At 42.1% G+C, this 20,856-nt stretch overlaps 1 protein-coding gene and 1 long non-coding RNA gene across 5 annotated transcripts in view; both read right to left on the minus strand.

Moving 5' to 3' along the window:
- The window catches only part of SHISA9 (shisa family member 9), a 287,615-nt gene that overhangs the window by 98,917 nt on the left and 167,842 nt on the right, over positions 1–20,856 (minus strand). The window lies entirely within an intron of this gene.
- Positions 18,191–20,856, minus strand: part of LOC106558935 — a 65,165-nt gene continuing 62,499 nt past the window's right edge. The window contains exons 4-5 of one of the 3 annotated variants that reach the window (XR_005360906.1): positions 20,127–20,188; positions 18,191–18,242 (exon numbers count right to left, since the gene is read on the minus strand). This is a non-coding gene — a long non-coding RNA (uncharacterized LOC106558935). The remainder of the gene's footprint in view (positions 18,243–20,126; positions 20,189–20,856) is intronic. The other 2 variants (XR_005360907.1, XR_005360905.1) reach the window with 2 other exon arrangements.

Genomic DNA, 20,856 nt, shown 5'->3' on the forward strand with positions numbered 1-20,856 from the left:
GTGAGTTTCTGGAATATGGAGATACTCTCTCATTCCCCTAGAAACAAAAGTAGCCTTTGGTTTGTTGAATGAATAAAGGATGACTTTGTTTCTTTCCATCATGGTCTAACCTGGTGAATGCTCTCTTCGGATGCCTTCCCCCAAGTGATTGACTCAGTCACACAGAATGTCTTCCCCATTCATGGAGAGGAGAGGATCTAGAGATCTGGATCTAGAGACTTATCCATGGGATAAGTCCCAAAACATTTTATTTCAATCAGAAATGCCTCCCACAGGCTGCTCACTTTTTCTCCAAAGTGTTTGCCAATGATCTTTGGGTTGATCACATCAGTGAGAGGGTCTCAATGAAGGGTTAATGGCTTGCAGGACTTTTTCTTAACACCTGTTAATTTCTCTCTTCGTGAGGAGAGGACATATCAGAATTTGCCAAACCATAGTGAGGAAGAAGCAATCACATTAGAGCAGTGGTTCTCGGCTGGGGGAGATTTTGCCCCCAAGGACCCAAGGGACATTTGGTAATGTTTGGGTACATTTTTGGTTATTAACAACCAAAAAGGGGAGGATGCTGCTGCTGAATCTAGTGAGTAGAGGTCAAGGATGCTTCTAAACATCCTCCAGTGGAGAGAACTTACCTCCTTGCTACATAGTCAAGAATTCTCAGCTGCAAATGTCACTAACACCAAAGGTAAGAAACTGCATTATAGGCATTGGAGGTTAGAAGCAGTAAAGGTATGAAGTCACACATTCCACTATTTTGGGGAAAATAATAGTAATGATAATGATAACCAGCAGCAATAGCAGTAAACACCTACTGGGTGGCAGACACTCTTGTAAGTATTTTTACACTTAACTGTTTTAATCCTTATCCAACTACTTCCAACTCCTCGAAGTCCCCTTCAAGGCAGGGACTGTTACTATCCCCATTTTATTAATGTGGACACTGCAGCACCCAAAGTCACCCAGCTGGTGAGTGTCAGAGCTGCTACTGCCACAACTGCCTGGCTCTATATCTGTATTCTTTCTTTTTAATTGTATTTAAATTCAATTTAATTAACATATCGTGCATTGTTAGCTTCAGAAGTAGAATTTAGAGAGTCATCGGTTGCATAGAACACCCAGTGCTCATTCCATCAAGGACCCTCCTTAATGCTTAACCACTCTGGTGAACTGAAAATCAGAGACAATTTCAGTTCTGGCTTTTAAGTTCATTTCTTTAGGAAAGAGACAGAACTCAAGAAAGCAAAGCACTTGCCCTTCTTTAGGATTTTGTGGATGGAAGATATCAGGGCTAAAGACTGAGCAGTGATTAATATCTGCAATTGCAAACCCACGAGTCAGAGATGAGGCTCTATGCCCGCCATGGCAGCTAATGAGGGAGACTGGTGTAGTGGAAAGAACATTATGTCAGGAAGCAAAAAAATGTGGATTTGGGGTACAGCTCTGCCACAAATATGTTGTGGCTTTGAGCAAGTGAATTTATTTTTTTAAATTTATTTTTTATTGGTGTTCAATTTACCAACATACAGAATAACCCCCAGTGCCCGTCACCCTTTCACTCCCACCCCCCCGCCCTCCTCCCCTTCCACCACCTCTAGTTCGTTTCCCAGAGTTAGCAGTCTTTACGTTCTGTCTCCCTTTCTGATAAAGAAGATGTGGTTTATGTATACAATGGAATATTACTCAGCTATTAGAAATGACAAATACCCACTATTTGCTTCAACGTGGATGGAACTGGAGGGTATTATGCTGAGTGAAGTAAGTCAGTCGGAGAAGGACAAACATTATATGTTCTCATTCATTTGGAGCAAGTGAATTTAAACTTTCCAGCCTGATTTGCCCTTTCTGGTGTTTTCCATATTTTCCATGTTAGCTCTTCTCATGGTTGTATAGAGCAGGAGTTGACAAATTGTGGCACGTAGGCCCAATCTGGCTGTCTCCTGTTTTTGTCAACAAACTTTTATTGGGACATGGCCGTACCCATCTTTTACATAATGTCTATGGCTTTTTTTAGGCTACCATGGAAGAGCTGAGTAGTAGCAATAGAGATTATGTCTACACAGCACAAAATATTTACTACTTAGTCCTTTACAAAAAAAGTTGTCGAGCCCTAGTGTGGAAGTATCTGTGTAGATTTTCTTTCTAAATCTGTGGAGTAGGAAAATAAAAATGAGTCTGTGCTACAAACTACTCTAACCTATCAGGATGCTCTAATGAAATCACCTATGTGAAAGTACTTCGAAAAAGTACTAAGAAATATATGAATCATACCATTATTACTTATACATTTATTGTGTAATATATAATTATATATAAACAAGAATTATATTTAAAATTATGAAAATATATATTATTATATTATAATACATAATATATATTAGTATTCAGATGATGGGGGTGCAATGTGACATAGTAGAAAATGAACAAACAAAAGCCAAATAGCATGAGATTTGAAATCAAGCACACCTGAAGTTGAATCTAAGTCCACCCAACTATTCCGATCATGATTTGGAGTAGTTATTAAATTCCTCAAGCATCATTTCCTTACCTGCGGATAAGATTATTAAACTGGGGAAGAGAAATAATGCACAATGGGGCTAATGACACTTCATTCCTAAGCTTGCTGGGAGGGTGAAAAAAGATATACAAATGCATTCAATTATGTATGCATTTGTCCATTGAATATGTCGCACGAATGCTCCACTGGGTATCAGGAGTTGTGCCAATCACCAGATGTACAGCTGTGCTCAGAAAGCCACAGTCCCTGCACCCTAGTACCTACAGTCTAGTGGGATAGGCCTTGAAATTTCAGAACATAAAAGTTCAATGACAATTCTGAGGGCTGTTCAAATTAAGTAGTAATGGCCACAGTCATGGCTAATGGCATGACTGCTACAAAGAGATGAGAATTTTTCAAAGACACAAGAAATCACCCAGGTTCTCAGTTGTGAGAAACCTTTGAGGGGCAGTGGGGGATTCACAAGACTGGAAGATCTGAACTCAGGGAAGGGAAAAGGAAAGCACAGCACTATATAGATCTGAGCACAGGGTAGGATGGGAGTAAGAGATGGCAAAGGGAGAGAAAGAAGGATGTGAAAAAGGTAGTCACAGAGGTCAGATTTGCCCTACTGAGCATCATAGGATCAGCGGGAACACTATACACCCACCAGCAATATTTCCTTCTCTTGTAGAAATCAGCCCCTCTAAGTCCCTCCAAAGAAACCATGCAGCTGCAAACGCACAGCAAAACACAATCACACTTGTGTACATGGGGGCAGAGGATGTGTGCATTTTTATTAAACTGGCTTCCTTTTCTTCCTGAGAAGGTAGCTACACCATATCTACCAGCCTTCCTTGGAATTAGGTATAGCCACGCAACACTTCTGGCTAATGGAACCTTGGTAGAAGTTATGTTTGTCCCTCACAGCCTATCCTCATAAAAGCCTCCCATCTAGTTCCCCAACTTTCACTCTCCCCTAGTCTGCTGGGCTCAGTGGAGCACTTCAGGGCCCGAAGAGAATAGCAGGGCCAGAGGAAAGAAGGATCATGGATCCCTGCCTGACTGCATGGAGCAGAGCTCCCTATGATATGAACAAGAAATGAACTGTGACCATATTCATGCACTGTGAGCTTGGGGTTGTTTTTCTCCTTTACAGCCCTAATTAGTACATACAAGTATCTTATTTTCCCTTTGTACATTTACTGCCACCAGAATGGAAGCTTCGTGAAGACAAGAACTCTGTCTTCTCATTCACATTTATGTCTAGAATTGTGTGACATTAACAAGATGGTCGGAAAACATTTATAGACAAAAAATATTGGTAGGTTGAGGACAAGATAATGTCAATCAGTGACCCAGGGTCATTGGAAGAGAAGAAATAAAAGCTGATACAACACAGCTCTTCTGTAAACAGTAAAGTTCTGTACAGATTGCAGAAGTGGGGTTTGTTTTCCATCATTGCAGAAGTGGGTTTGTAGATGCACAGGCATATTATGCATACAGGCATAGCCACAGTGAATTCTTACAACATTGTAGTGTAGACATGAGCACACAGATGTGCCACAATTGAATTCTTTTAGCATGATAGGAACCAAAGATGATCACGTACTCAAAAGAATCAGGATCTCCCTGTGTCCATGTGGGCCCATGTCTGTCTCCCACTGGGACGTAAGCTAGATTCATACATCAGGCTTAGGCTTTAGATCCAGGTAATCTGGGAATAAATAAGAATGCTAATTTACAGTCATCAAGTTCTTTGTATCTGCCTAGCACTGTGATAAGAGTGTTATGTATGTCCCATGATACTTAATTCTCTTATCCACCCTACATGGTAAGTATTATTGCTATCCTCATTTTATAAATTCAGCAAGTTCAGGCTTAGAAAGGTGAAGGAATGTGTTGAAGGCCACCTAGCCAGAGGGGCTTCCTAGATGCTGACCTGAGGCATGTGCCTTCACCCCTTCACTACTGTGTCTTCATCTGTAAAATGGGAGCAACAACACACATCTGACAAGTCTGTTAGAAGGATAAAATTAAATCCGACAGTGCATCTAGAATTCCCTGTGGATCATCTGACACTGAGAAGGAGCTCAGAAATATACCACCTTCCTTCCCTATACTTCCCTTCATTTGCCCAGGAGAGCCATTTTGTCCTAGGCAAGGTTCTGAGCTCCAAAAGCCAGCAGCAAGCGGAGGCCAAGTCCCCAGATGACTCCGCCACCAGGGCCAGCCAGTGTGCACCAAACCCTTAATCGTATTTAAACTCTGTCTGGGCACCTAATTATCTTAATGATGCAGAATTCAAAATAGCACAGTCTGTGTGCACCCCAAGAAAGGTCCCGTTCACAGACATGGGCCTATCAAGCCAGAGAAAAGAGTCTAATAAAAGAATTTAACAATTACAGTACTTAGAACAGGAAAGGCTGACAGGTCATCATTGGAAGCTGGGTTCTCCCTGAGATCCCTCTCTCCCGTCTGAGCTTTCTTGGGATATTTCCACTCTTCTGTTTGGACTCCCCCTGCTTCAGGGGCCATGACTCTTTCATTGTTGATTATGTGGTTTAATTCTCGCAACTATGTCAGGTAGACATGACAAGCCCATTTCACAAACAAAGGGACTGAGCCCTGGAGAAAGTTGGGTCTTTGGAACAAAACCAGAAGCTCACTCTGTAGCCCAGTGTCCTGGGATACCGATCACATGGACAGCCTGAGTCCATGTCTTGCACTCTTGAACTCTTCAAGAGGTGGCCTGATGAGCCTTCTTTTCCATTTCTTCTTCCTCTCCCCTCTCTTCTTGCTTCCTCCCTCCCTTCCTACCTAACTTTTCTTCTTAATTTTATTCTTTCATTCCCTGACTTCTTAGTTTTTCTCTTTCCTCCCCTCCTTACCTTGATTCCTTCTCTCTGTCCTTCCATCCCTTTCTTTCTCTCCCTTCCTTCTCTCTTTCTCTCTTCCCCTCTCTCATGCTCTCTCACTCTCACTGTATTAACTACCTATTCTTTGCCTGGTCTCATACAAGACTTCAGGAACACACAGATCCATTAGACATGTCTCTGCTCTCAGGGAACTCACTCTCAGCTGGGATGGGGGGACAGACAGCAAAACAGACACCACAGTAGTGAGATTAAATATTATGATGAAGAAATCAGAGCTAGCTGTAGGAGCATGGATGAGGGTCCCAGGGAAGGCTTTCACTTCAAGGCAGCCTCTACATCACTGTCTTAATTTCTGCCTAAGTGCAAGATGTCACCATCCTCACAGATGGGGCTGAAAAGACTCTGTCAACCTCTTTAGATCGTTCTCAATTTGTGCAGTAAGACACCTAAGAGCTTGCCAATGGCTAGAGTATGCCATGGAATTCCTCACAGCCTGTCAATTTCAAATAGGGGCTGGCCATTGCTGGGATAGTGGAAGAAGGTAGTCTGCTACCCACTTATTCTCCATCCCAGGTAATGGTCAATAGCCAGGTAATATTAGACCTCAACAAGCGGATACCCAATATTAGCCTCAGAGTTGATCAGTGCTCAATGCTCATGAGAACAGATTAATAAACAATAAACACATAAATATTGCTATTGTTCCAGCATATTGAGAAATACTTGAATATGCTACTGTATAAGTTTAAGGCACACAGCTTGATGGTTTGATTTACATAGATTATGAAATGATGACCACAGTAGGTTCAGCTAACATCCATGTTCTCATATAGATACAATAAAAAGAAAGAAAAAAAATCTTTTTGTGATGAGGACTCTTTAAGATCTGCTCTCTTAACTTTCCTGTATATCATATACCAGCATTAACTATGGTCACTGTGTTGTACATTACATCCCCAGGACTCACATCTTATAACTGGCAGTTTGTAGCTTTTGACCACCTTTAGCAATTCACCCTCCCCCCCACCCCCCACCCCCCTACCACCACCCCACGCTGCCACCTCTGGTAACCACAAATCTGATCTCCAGAAGAAAGTGTCAGTGTTGAGGATAGGGCATTAGAAATTACCAGGCAGACCAGCAAAAGAAAAAAGATTGAAAAAGATTGAAGAAAGCCTATAAGACACAGGACACAATGTAAAGAAACAATATTCATGTTATGAGAATTCCAGAAGAGAAAGAGAAAAGGATAGAAAATATATGCAAAGCAACAATGGCCAACAAAAATCCCTGAACCCAGGGAGAGAAATGGGTATCCAGATTCATGAGGTTTAAAGAACCCGAAGGAGGTTGAACTCATTTAGGGCTGCACCAAAACACATAATAAATAGTCAAAAGGCAAAGGCAAAGAATTTTTAAAGGAGCAAGAGGAAAGAGAGAAGTTACATACAAGGAAACACCCATGAGACCATTGGCAGATTTCTCAATATAAATATTTCCTAAACAGCATTCTTGTACCAGTCTGGGTGGTTTTTGCAACCACCAAATGTCTCATGTTGAGGTAGTCTTGCATAGATGGGCTCAAGTATCTTATTTGGAGTCAAACAGATTTTGGTTTGTAACTATAAGGTTCTGGATGGGAAATCTTAGTTCTTCCAGGCTCAATGTCTCATTTTTATAATGTAGATAATAACCTAGGTCATAGGACTGCTGGTCGAAATACAGCACAGTGTCTTCTCCACCATAAAATAAGAACATGGCAAATGACACTTATTTCTAAATATTATGACTGTAATTCATCAAAATGGTTCTGTGAGAGCCCTTCGTTTATTAGGAACAGAGTAGAGACTTGAAGTTGAAGCCACCTACCTTGAGATTCACCACAAATGAAAGAGAGGCAGATTTTGAGACACCAACCTTCCATCCAGCACACCCCATCCCATCAGGGAAGTTATTGTCAGGAAATCAATGGTGAATTCTCATCTCAAGGAGGTGGGATCCACCAGATTGTGGTGGATGCCAATGAATTCATGGTTTTATTAACCTGTCTGGAACTGATAGAATCTGAGGAGTGCTAGCCCTTCTCATCTCAGTATCCCCTGGAAAGTTACCAAGTAAACTGTAAGTAGTGAAAGGCTCCAAATACTTCATGCTCCAACAGATCCAATCTTTCTTGAGCTTGAGGGACTGACACTATCTGTCTTCCCCTCTCCACTCTGGCTAATAACTTCGGTCATGTGGCACCCACTTTCCAAAGCCTTTCTTTTCTCTCAGCTTGAGAAAGCTCCAATTTGGTGATTGTTCATTATCCCCCCATTTAGACAATTTTCAACGCACAGTGGAACCTTTAAACAGTGTGAACAATGTTGTCAATCTTTCTGCATGCTGCCTCTGCCAGGCATTAAGAAGTAAATTGACTGCACAGCAGGAGGGGAATTAGGAACACAGTTTCCATTAATAGTTATAGGGGAAGCCAAGTGGGGCCTTACGTTTGGTCATGGATGGGGGCGGGCATTAGAGACACCTGTCTACCAGGGGCTGGACTGAGTCTGAGTCAGTATTTGGAGCTCCCCAACAAGGCCTTTCCTCACCAGGGAGAGAATCCCTTAATGCAGGCCACAATAGGGTGGGTGGAAGAGAAGAGAAAAATCCATACCTTGAGGACCTGCTGTATGCAAAGCACATCAATAGTGTTATCTCACGTCATCCTCAAAATAACACCAAGGGTTGGGAGCAGTATTTGTTTTGTGTGGATGAGAATGCAGAAGTAAAAACTCAAGTCACACAACTCATGAGTGATGGAGCCAGGATCTGAAATGTGATCTATCCAGCTCCCAAAGTCCCATCGTTAGCAACCACTTTACTGTAAGAGGGACTTGCTTTCTAGAGTCTTCCTAATGTCTCTTTTGCCCAGACTGGGCTGCCTCCCCTGGAGGCAATTGGAGGATTAATAAGTTCACTAACTCTTGTTATCACACAAACTGAGGCCTTTGTCCATTTTCACTGGATTCAGCTTCTGCCAGCTGTGCTTATCATTCACCTTTGTTGTTCCAACGATATTATCCACCCACCCTTACTTCCGCCTTTCCTGTATTACTCAGAACAGCCACTTCTCTGCTCCATGAGTAGCTATCGAAGAAACAGCAAATAGGCCACTAATTCCTCATCCCACATGTATAACGGGCATCATTCATCAATTTCCCACCTAGCAGCAACTACCAACAGATCAGATGAGACACTCAAGCATAACTCTATCTGCCTTCCACAACCCGAGCCAAACACAACTCCTAAGTAAACCAGTGAATGTATCCTGTGCATAACAAAATTTCCTCTTTCTTGCCCCACTTCTCAAGAGCAGAAAACCAAACAGACTATATTCTAATGGGTACATTTACTAATCACATCTTTTATTTTTCTATCCCTGCACACTCTCTCAAAGATTTAAAACCCAGATATTCTAGTTCTCAAACCCCAGTCCTATCAACATTTGTTGGAATTATACGACCTTAGGCAGGTTGGCTCCTTCATCTATAAAATAGTTATGCTAATGTCATCCTCACAGCATTATTTGAGGATCAAATGAGAAAAAACACACAGAGCACCAAACATAATGCCTGGAAAATGGATAGTTCATTAATGTCGAATCGACAAAATGCCCAAACATCAGGGTATCTCTTTTTCCTCCACCTCCACCATCTGGCTGGTTTCCCATGTGATAGAGCCTTCTCTGTTCTGTTCCCTCCAGCATTTAGGAAGGACAGGACTCTCAAGTCAATCTGAGGATAACTGCTTGCCAAAGGTAGAAACAATTGCTGGTGTCTTGGCAAGAGATGGCCACATCTCAAAAGGACAATGGGAAACCTTTGGCTGAAAATTCTGCAGTGGCTGGTGGACCGCCCACAACTGTACTGCACACAGATGCTGAACCTCCTTCTCTCAAAACCAGGGTCAGTCCCAGCACCTTTCTTTCTTCTTTTTCAACAACAAAAGCATTGAGCCCTTACTATGGGTAGGGCACATGCTAGATCCATCGACCACCAGTCTATGCACTTTTTAATGTTATTTATTTATTTATTTAAGAGAGAGAGAGAGAGCATGTGCACATGAGTGGGGGTGGACGGGCAGAGGGAGAGAAGGAAAGAATCTGGAGCAGACTCTCTGTTGAGCTTGGAGTCCAAGGCAGGGCTCGATCTCTCCACCCTGAGATCTGACCTGAGCCAAAATTAAAAGTCGGACATTTAACTGACTGAGCCACCCAGGCACCCCTCCATGCATTTCTTTAATAAGCCACCTGCTGAAAAGATGACAGTGACATCTGACATGAATCAAGAGCTTCCAGCATGCCGGGCACTGCAGTATTTTATGTGGACTTTCTCACTCAGTCCTCAGAGGATCATTTTACCAAATGGAAGGATGCCAAATACACCTGTTATATAGATCTGTTCTCTCTCTCTCTCTCTCTCTCTCTCTCTGTGTGTGTGTGTGTGTGTGTGTTTAATTTAGTGATTAATCACAAAAGTCATAATGTTCATTTTAAAACTTTTAAACAGGGCACCTGGTTGATTGATTGATTGATTGACTGATTTAGCGTCTGCCTTCAACTCAGGTCATGATCCCAGGGTCCTAGGATCGAGCCCCACGTTGGGTTCCCTGCTCAGTTGGGAGTCTGCTCTTCCTTCTCCCTATGCCCCTCTCCCCAACTCATGCCATCTCTCCCTACTCAAATAAATAAATAAAATCTTAAAAACATAGCTGAACAGCAGTGGACAAGATGTTAAAGAATTTCATGTGCTTAGCAAAGTGACTGTCCTATGGGTATTAAACACACAAATAAAAAGTGTCAACCCTCTTCCCTCCCTGACAGCATTATGGAATTAGCCCTGCCCTCTGTACTGACCCCCTGCAAGGAGGCAGCATTCCCATGGCTAGGGGCAGCCTTGGTGTCTCTCTCTTCTTCTTGGCTATTCTCTTCCAGAGTTCTCTCTCTCTTAGCATTTTCTCTCATAAATATTTGCAAAAAATCAGGCTGCTCTGTCTCATTGTGTTTTCACGCCTTGTTTTGCCACCTTCTTAGCAGAGCTGATTTGACATAAATATTTATGTGTAAAAATATGTTCCCTAGTCCCCGATGTTCTCCGCCCTACATACTATCATGGGGAGCATTGGGGCACTGCTTACATGGGGCCTCCCTGCAGCCTGGAACAGTGCACAGCCACTGATTTCATCCTGGGTTGTGAGAAGAAGCAGATGTTGGATCTGTGACCCCCTGGTAACAGGTCCCCTGGTAACAAGTTCTCGGTGACAGGCCAAAGGGCTCCAAAGCTCTGCAACAGAATTTATCAGCTTTCCCTGCATTATTATAGACTGTCCTGTGGGAGTTCCCTCAGCAGCGGGAGCAACTCTGCTGTCAAACTAGCTTGGCCAAAACTAAAAAAATATGGTAGGGGTGCCTGGGTGCTTTGTGGACTGGGCATCCAACTCTTGATTTTGGCTCAGGTCATGATCTTGGGGTCCTGGGATCGAGCCCCACATCAGGCTACTTGCTCAGCAAGGAATATACTTGGAATTCTCTCTCCTCCCTCTGCTCCTCCATCCCTCTCAAATAAATAAATCTTAAAAAAAGAAATACTGTAGATATATCTAATTGTATATCTGTACCCTTTCTTCCTTCCTTCAGTTCATTTCCAGCACTGCCCACAGACACACCTGCACCACCCATACCCTTCTATAGCCAATGACCATCATGCCATTTTTTAAAGATTTATTTATTTTATGATAGAGAGAGAGAGAGAGAGAGAGAGAGGCAGAGACACAGGAGGGAGAAGCAGGCTCCACACTGGGAGCCTGACGCGGGACTCGATCCTGGGACCCCAGGATCACGCCCTGGGCCAAAGGCAGGCGCCAAACCGCTGAGCTACCCAGGGATCCCCCCATCATGCCATTTTTAAGGCCATGCCAGGTGTTGTCACCCATTCCCTCCTCACTTCTAGAAGTACACTGTCTTCATCCCTTCATATCTCCCTGTCATGTTCTTATCCCCCTTGGAGTGCACTCCCCTCTTGCCAAGGTCACCCACCATCCTTCTTCCAAAAATGCCACTCCTGGCTATTATTGCTGTTGGAACAGGGCCTACATGGTAGCTTAGCTCTCCTGCAGTCTACAGCAGCAACAGGAGCAAGAGCAAACCATCAGCCTCCTTTTAATAGCACCAACCTGATAGAACCAGGTGGCCAAGGACTCCGTGTCTGCCTGAGCAGAGCACAAGACCCCCAGCCATAGTCATTTAGGGCTCTGATTGGGGTGGAGAAAGCTGATTTGGTTGGAGCCCAGTTCACCCCAGACTCCATGAGGACACTTTCCCTAAAGGAAACAATGCACAGAGATTTCTGCCCACACCTTTCAGAAGACTATAAAGACAGGCAGCTTACTTATAATTAATTTAATTAGTCATATTTAATGATGATTCTTAACCCATTGATAATTATTACTTGAGGATTATATAATTATTTAATAGTATATGACATAATTATTACTAATTAATAATAAATACACATGTTACATTGGTAAGTGGATATGGGATATCAGCAATCTGTTAGTAGAAAAAGGCTCCCAGACTGGGTCAAAAAATAAAGACCTAACCCTTATTTGTATGCCACGCTGAAACTGCATGATGAATTAGTAAAAAGTGCACTGTTTTCAAAGTCAGAAAACCTGAGTCCTAAAATCAATGGTACCATCTGAGGCCGTGTGACCTTGGGCACGGCAGCTCCTCTTGGCAAGCTTCTGGTTTCTCAGTTCCAAATGGGGGACCCGGCAATCTCCAGGGGAGGCTCACATGTGGTAAGGGATGGGCAAATGCGCTGTAACCTTCAGAATACTTCAGGCCCTGCTCCTCAGAGTGCGGTCGGAGAGCAGGCCGTGAAGACACAGCTGATGCAAGCCAGACTCTGAGCTATAAAGCTCTAGCGAGAGCCCGGCCCTCTCGCTCAGTAGCTGTCGGGCCCTGAGAAGCCAGTGAATTCCTCTCAATCTCAATGTTCTTATCTGTAAAATACAGGTGATATGTGGTATCTGCCTCACAAACTCGTTATGAGGATTAGGGGTAACATAAAAGCTGTCAGAAACGATGAAGTTGTTATAACCACAGATACAGCTGAGATTAGAAAAATAAGAGAATATTATTTAAAAGTTTCACCCTAACTTAGAAATCTAGTGAAAATGGTCAACTTTTCAATCAAAATTTACATTACCCAACTGACCCAAGAGAAAGCAGAAAACCACAGTAGGCCAAAAGCCATATAAAAATTGAAGTCATTTCTGTGGTACTCTCTTTCAATTTTTCTGTAAGTTGAACATTTTTCAAAATTTCAAAATAAAGGCCAGGGTAAAAAAAAAACTCACAAAGAGGCACTAACCCAATTATTTTACAGCCAAATGGTAGCAGACCTTTGAGAAATAGAAAATTCCCATTTTAATCAGACTCTTCTGGAGCATAGGAAAGATGTGAGCTACCTCCAATCACGTTATTCCACTAGTACGATCTTGGTACCAAGACTGGACAGAGGCCATAAGGAATGAATTCAACCCAATCTGCCTTTCTGAACAAAATCCACACAAGAAAACCAATCTCCATTATAAACATTGATGCAAAACAAAACAAAACTTGTTTGTTTTTCAGAAAAAAAAAACCAGCTGAACTAATGCCCCTTAAACGCCTGGCACCTGCTCCCTCATTGGTCCTGATTAGTAAGATGTCATGACTTCCATGTAAGACAGGGTACATGTGGTTATTATTACTATTCATCACTATCAAAAACACAACAATTTTGTTTCCATTCTTCTAGCCCTTCCAGCTTCTTCAAAGTGTTTTAACAAACGAAACCAATGAAATGCAGAACTAAAAGAACTGAGCAGCCTTGGGAAAAGGATGTGAATCTTACAAGTCTTGAAGGAAAAGTCAAATAATAAAACATAAATGCTACCAACAAAAGTGAAAGAAGCCCACAAGCCACATATACACACACCAGAGCTTACTAATTAAGTTGGAACAGGGATAATGGGAAGAGGCATGTGGGAGTGAATGTCCACATTTCTCTCAAACGTTTTTCACAGTAATGAATTAAAAGATTACACTTCAGATTTCATTGCTGACAAATGAAGAAAAAGAAATGACTGTACTAGTTAAAAGTATACAGTGACCAGTGGAAGAATTTTAAAAAACAAACAAACAAACAAAAAACCAGAAATCATGGAAGTTAGAGGAAGGGAGGAAAAAACCAAGGCCAAAAAACTAGATCAGTGATTCCCAACCTTGGGTTTTCATTAGAATACCTGTGAATAGTTTTTAAAATCCTGATGCCTAAGCCACATGCTAGGGCAAATAAATCCATCCCCCAAGCAGGAGCCAGGCAGTCGAATTTGTTAAAGCTCTGTACAGGATTCCAGTGTGTGGCTAATGCAAGGAAGCACTACCAATTTATAATAAAGAACAAGAGCATCACCACCGAAGAATGAAGACAGAATTGATAATAAGCATGCAAGTTACATATGAAAAAAAAAAAAAGCCTCTCAGGCTGGATCAAAATCCAAATCTGGCTTTCATTTGTATGTCCTAAGAAGCTGTGTGATGCCTTATTTAAAAGAGCACTGCATTCCAAGTCAGAAAACCTAGGTTCTAAAATCAAAGATAACCCTTTGAGGCTGTGTGACCTTGGACAAAGTCCCTGTCCTCTACAAGATTTCTGGCATCACGGCCTGGCTATGTCCAGGGGAGGTTCCGCTATGGTAAGGAAGAGGCAAAAGTGCTCTGAACTTCAGAATACTAACGCTTTTTGCCTCCAAGTGTGGTCTGCACACCAGCAGCACTGGCATCCTCTAGGAGCTCCTAAGAAAAGCAGGATCTCTGAATCCACCCTGACGCTACTGAATCAGAGTCCTCTGCATGGTAACCAGATCCCAGAGGTGATCCGGGTGCACTTCAATGTTGGAGAAGCAATGCTCCAGACGGCTATCCGGCCTTCCCCACAGAGTCAGGGAGACAAGAATTATTGCCTGTTTTTGTTGTCTTATGCCCCTGTATGTGCCTCCCTCTCCTGAAATGCCCTCCCACATCCCTGTCGAGCTGACCCCTCTTTGATTTGGGGGGCACAGCTTAGATAAACTCCAGGAAAGACTCCCAGACACATCCCTGGCTGCTGGGTTAGTTGACCTTCCTGGGCTTCCCCCTGGTCAACCTGCTGCATTGGTGGAGCTGTTGGTATCTGTGTCACATCCCAGCACTCTACTGTAACTTTTTAAGGGCATTTCAATAAGTGCCTGCAATATGCGAAAGGTGCTTGCATAACCAGAATTTAGCATAGAAACCACTTTTATTAGTTTCCAGTGGCTGCTGTAACAAATTACTACAATCCTGGTGCCTTAGAACAACAGAAATTCATTCTCTCGCTAAATGCTAGCAGTGTGAAATCAAAGTGGCTCCAGGCCTGCTCCCCTTCAGAAGCTCTAGGGAAGGATCTGCCCCTGCCTCTTGCAGCCTTTGTGCCTCCAGGATCTCCCCTCTATGCTCACACTGCCTCCTCTGTGTGTCCTCTTCCAAGGACACTTGCCTCTGGAGGTAGGACTCATGCAGATAATCCAGGATGATCTCCTAATCTCAAGAACCTTCACTTTAACACACACGCAAAGACCTTTTTCTCCCCCCATATAAGTTTATATTCATAGGTTCTGGGCATTAGGACCTGGCTATATCTTCTTGATGGCCACTCTCCAGCCCACACTACAAATCTCATAGGAGGTATCCAAAGACCTCTGCAGTATTAATGCACACCCACTCTACAAAAGTGAACCTGAGGGGGTTTAAACACAAATAAATAGCAGAAACAACAAAACCTTTCCCAGTGTCACAATTGAAATAACATTGGGACAAATACACATGTCCATCTCCTGAGGATTTGTCCCTAACTTACACAAATGCCCAACCTATATTAAGTGTAACGTGTTTGATGCACATGCACTTTGTGTCTATAGTGGTGATAAGCACGACATGTCCATGATACCTCCTCTGTCCAACAACCATGAAGGTACATAGTACTGTAACCACAGGTAGTACCTGGCACCAGAGTCAGGATCTGAACACAGGGCTATCTGGCTCCATTCATTCACATCTCAGCAAATATTTACTGAGTGCCTACCATGTGCCAGGGATGACTGGGTTCAAGACTTTTCTAGACATAGGCTCAGAGAGGGGAGTGTCCAGCTGCAAAGCCAACACTCTGCTCACTGCTCTGGCTGTCAAACAGCATCTTGGCTCTACCTTCTCAAAGCACTTTTTTACTTCTGGGACTTCAGTTCCTACCTGATACCTTCAGCAATGGCACTGTGCCATACCAAAAACCACATTGCTCTGGCAAGCACTCTCAGAGCCAAGGGCCATCAGAGCCAAGAATATCTTGGGAATCTCCTATGACTGAGAACTTGTAAACTTCACATCTTCATGTTGTCTCAGACTCACTTCTAATGCCCCATGGCAAGTAGATTCCACCACTGATTCCTTGCCAACCTAACAAGGGTCTGTGGAATATCCCAGGGATCAGCTGACATGCATGTTCAAGTGAGAGGTGGATGTAAAATGAAGTCAGATGGATCAGTAAGGTATACCACCAGGTTGAAGGAACTTACAGACAATGCTACAAATACAACCCCAATTATAAGACAGAATGGAAACTCAAAGCAAAAATTTGTCTTAGAGATCCAAGAGTTATCCAGGCAGAGGGTGCTAATTGAAATAGGCCAAAGAGGCCACTTAGATTTCTACAAGGAGAGATGAGGTGAGAGAGTCAGTAGTCAAAACGAAAGTGTTCCCAAGGAAGAAAGTCAGAGGATTTTGTTCATAAGAATGTCAACATTGGAAGGAACTGCAAATATTGCTAATGTACGGTTTACAAATGCAGGTGCTTACAAGCCAGGACTATTGGTCAGCTGGTGTGAACCAGTATGATAGATCTGCCAGTTATTCATAGCCAAATTTAGTCTGATTGTATCATTACAAGGTTTTTATTATTTGGTGCCTGGAGCATATGGGTTGTTAAATATTTTGAGTATCACCCCTGCTACATGATGAGGCAAGAAAAATGAGTGAGTGACATAGAATAGATGTAAAATAGCTAGACAGCCAGCCAGAGAGATGAATAAGTAAATAGACACACAAATGATGATGTTGATGATGATGAAAGACAAGGTGGCAGAGAAAGACAATAGATAATAGGTAGGTAGGGAGGTAGGGAGGTAGATAAGTAGATAGATAGATAGATAGATAGATAGATAGATAGATAGATAGATAAATAGAGACAGGAATAGCTGGCTGGCTGGATGATGGGTGGATGAGTGGATGGATGGAGCTAGCTATAATATCTAGCTAGACAGTAATGTATATAAAGCCCCAAAACATAATGTCGAGTGAGGGGGAAAAATAAGATGCAGGATGCCATGTAAAATATGACATGGTACACAAAAATTAAAACATAAAATGCCATATATTATTTATCAAAACATAAATCTATATGTAAAAATTAAAAAGGACCTATTTGTAAGAGTTCCAGGTATCACTCTTAAAAAACAACATGTGTAAAAAACTTCACGGCCTTGGATCTATCAGTAATCTCACAGATATGATACCAAAAGCACAGATGACAAAAGAAAATAGACAAACAGAACTACATCAACATCAAAATTTTTGTGCATCAAAGGACACAGTCAACAGAGTGAAATGGCAAGCCACTGAATGGGAGAAAATATTTTCAAATTATATATTTAGCAAGAGATTGATACCCAGAATATATAAAGGACTCCTAAAGTCAACACTAAAAAAATGAATCACCAAATCAAAAAATAAGAAAAAGACTTGCATATTCATTTTTTTCCAAATATATACAGTGGCCAATACGCACCTGAAAAGATGCTCAACATAACTCATCATCAGCAAAACACAAATCTAAACCACACCAAGATACCATCTCACACCCATTAGAATGGATACTATAAAAAAAAAAAAGATAGGAAACAAAAACAGAAAATAACAAGTATTGGTGAGGATGTGGAGAAATGGGAACTTCGGGCATTGCTGGTGGGAATATAAAATGTTACTACGGAAAACAGTATGGTGGTTCCTCAAAAAATTCACCATAGAATTATCATATGAAATTGTGCAATTTCACTTCTGGGTATATTCCCAAAAGAACTGAAAACAGAGACTTAACCAGTTATTTGAGCACCCATGTTCATAGCCACTTTATTCACAATGACCAAAAAGTAGAAGCAATCCAAGTATTCATGGATAGATGAATGGATAAACACAATGTGTATATACATACAACAGAGTACTTACTCAGCCTTTGAAAGGAAGGGCATTCTGACACATGCTACAACATGGTTGACCCTTGAGGACATTATGCTAAGTGAAATAAATCATTCACAAAAGGGTAAATATTGTATGAACCTACTTTTATGAGGTACCAAGAGTAGTCAAATTTATAGAGATTGAAAGTAAAATGGTAGTTGTTGAGGGCTAGGGTGGAAGGGATTGGCGAGTTAGTATTTAATGGGTACAGAGTTTAAGTCTTGCAAGATGAAAAGAATTCTGGAGATGGATGGTAGTATTGGTTGCACAATCCATGCCACAAAACTGTACACTTAACAATGGCAAAATGGGGGACACCTTGGTGGCTCAGTCGGTTAAGTGTCCAATTCTTGATTCCGGCTCAGGTCATGATGTCAGGGTCATGAGATCAAGCCCCAAGTCAGGCTCTGAGCTGAGTGTAGACTTTGCTTGAGATTCTCTCTCTCCCTTCTCCCTCTGCTCCCCCACTCCCCACCTCAAAAAAAAAAAAAAAGGTAAAATGGTAAATTTTATGTTATGAAAATTTTAACACAGTTAAAAACAAATCATTTTTAAACATTTAAAAGTTACTTGGATTAGCTATAAAAAGGAAACACATAAAATCGATGACTCTTAACTTTACATATGGTGCAAGGGAAGGGGCAATTTCAACATGATCTGTGACTTATTGGTTTTGATGCCAAAAAAGTTGGTTCTGATGTGTGTGTGTGTGTGTGTGTGTGTGTGTGTGTGTGTGTGTGTGTGTAAGGGGGTTCACCCAGCCTGCTCACATTAGGTTAGGGTTAGAGTGATCTGTTTTTCCATACAGTACCTATCTTGATCTATCTGAAGAAACAGGGCCAAATGTTATCTATTGTGGATTCTGGGTAGTAGAAGACTGGGTGATTGTTACCTCATTCTTTGTATTTTTCTGTATCATTTTTAATTTCTTTGAAATAAAAATTATAATTGAAGAAGCAAAAATTTGGGAGTGGGGAAGACTTCAATATTATGACTTTGCTAAATTGTCACATCTCTGTGCTCTGGGAACAACAGTCACTTATTTCTAGGAACATTTTAACCAACACAGGTAATCTCTAAAAAATTTCCAGGCACAATTCCAGGCTTATAGTAGGTCCTAGGTAAGTATGTGCTGAATGAATGAATGAATAAGTGAATGAATTAATGAACGAACAAACAAATGACCCCTACTAGGTAGTTTAGGGTAGAGCCTACATTGACTAGGAGTCAGATCAAATGACCTCTTGGCTATGACCACAAAACTCTTTTTATCCCTAAGATACTGGCCTGGGCCTCTTCCCAGTTTTCACTATGTTCAGCCCTTCCTACTCCATGGGTTCCAAGAACACAGCCAGAGAATGCAAACAAATGAGCCAGTAATTTTCAGGACATTCTCAATTCCTTGGCTAGGTCTCTGCAGCAACTGAATATTAATCATATTAACTCTGACCTCCCTGCCCAAATTCCTTTGTATTGGATGCGGTAATGAGCCTCTCGGGCAAGACAATTTTCCCAAGGTTTCAATATCTATTCCTGTCCGATGGGTGACAGCTATAAGTCCTGAAGGCAGCCAATTAAGTCAGCAAGGATGATCCTCCTCTAATCTGAGTGATAGGAAATTCAAATCAGGCAACCACCAGCTAGGTCAAGATAGGTGCTGCCTGGAAAAACAGATCACGCTAACCCTAACCTAATGTGAACAGGCTGGGTGAACCCCCTTAAACAAACACACAGGAGATGCGGTCCTACCGGTCCCTCAGGAACTGCCACATCACCATCACTACAACCAGTGAAAACTCTTTTGACTCAGGTCAATGTGACCTGAGAATCTTTATCCTAAAAATCAGGAAGTGATCACTCAGGGAGTGATCCTGGGGTCCTGGGATCGAGTCCCAGATCAGGCTCCCCACAGGGAGCCTGCTTCTCCCTCTGCCTGTATCTCTGCCTCTCTCTGTGTCTCTCATGAATAAATAAATAAAGTCTTTTTTTAAAAAGTAAAAAATGTGCAAAAAGACTCTGGTTCCAAGTGACATAGGGTTTGGTTAAAGGGAAATGGTCAACCTCACACATTCCTCGGCCCTCATGAAGGCAAGTGGAGTGGGGACCCAGCGGTGCCTTTTAATGGTCTCTAGTAGGCACATCACTGAGCACCTCCTCTGACCTGGAAATCACTGCAAAGTGTCTTTATTAAATAAGACACAGAGCCACAACCAACCCAGACCCACAAACCAGAACAAATCATCTGCAAAACCTCAATCAATCCTAAATTTGCTGAAAAACAACCAAACAAAACAAGACAAAACAAAATCAGAAAACTACAAACTCACAGTTTTTGATAAGAGTTATAGTTCAGACTCACCTGTGTTTACCTGCCCAGGACTGACCCCAGGGATTCCAACTCACTGGGTACGGGGTCCAGGCCTAGAATACAAATTTGGAAAATGATCTGGTGGAGATGCTGAGGCATAACCCGGTGAAGTCTCATAAATTTAATATATTTCAAAGGTATGCCTTGTGAAAGAAGACCAAAACCTTTGCTCACCTTCCTCCCCTCCTCCTTCCCAACCTTCCTTTATTTTTAATCTTGCTTTCTTCCCTGTGTTTTCCTTCTCTTCCCCCTCCCCACTACCTTCAACTCAATAGCTATGTACTGAATATATTTCATTAACTGAGATACCAGATTGCTTTCCAAACTTAATAAAAAGCTTTATTTGGTGGACGACTCAAGTGAGTCCTCAAGGCTCTCTCTGCTCCGTCACAGGGCGATCACAGTCCAATTCCTCAAAAAACCCTTTTCTCCTTTTTTTTTTTTTTTTTTGAATGATGAGACTATCTGGACTTAAGGTAAAGAGGCCTTTGGGGTCATGTTTGGAAGACAAACAGTAAAGAGCAAGTCCCTGAAGTCAGACACACCTGGTGTTGCCTCTTGGCTCTATTTCTCAGCTGTGTGTCTTTAGGCAAGTTTCCTAACCTCTCCTAAAAGTGCAAATACAAGATAAAAATGGGCCTCCGTAGATATCAGCTTGGACGGACGATAACTGAAGACCAATGGGCCCAGTGGGGTCAGGAAGGGAAGATCATACTCTCCC

Source organism: Canis lupus, chromosome 6 (assembly GCF_011100685.1).
Source record: "Canis lupus familiaris isolate Mischka breed German Shepherd chromosome 6, alternate assembly UU_Cfam_GSD_1.0, whole genome shotgun sequence".
Classification (NCBI taxonomy): Eukaryota; Metazoa; Chordata; class Mammalia; order Carnivora; family Canidae; genus Canis; species Canis lupus.